The sequence below is a fragment of the Acyrthosiphon pisum genome, chromosome A1, assembly GCF_005508785.2.
Source record: "Acyrthosiphon pisum isolate AL4f chromosome A1, pea_aphid_22Mar2018_4r6ur, whole genome shotgun sequence".
NCBI lineage: Eukaryota > Metazoa > Arthropoda > Insecta > Hemiptera > Aphididae > Acyrthosiphon > Acyrthosiphon pisum.
Genome location: NC_042494.1, coordinates 80,407,059 through 80,407,281, shown reverse-complemented (window position 1 = coordinate 80,407,281; position 223 = coordinate 80,407,059).

Sequence of the window (223 nt, the reverse complement as noted above, 5' to 3'; positions counted from 1 at the left end):
AACAAAAAATTAGAAAAAAATTAAATGTAGCAACTCATAGTTAAAAGAAAAACTACAATCTCTAGCTTTTTAAACAGAAAAAACTATTCTTACTAATCAATTCATCAAAGAAAGATTATTATGAGGGCATCAGGCAATTAGTGTTGAAGGAATTGAGCTAGACTTAAAATCATAAAAAAAAAATTGAAAGTGTGTTGGCGCCCGCAAGGCAAAAAAAAATTCA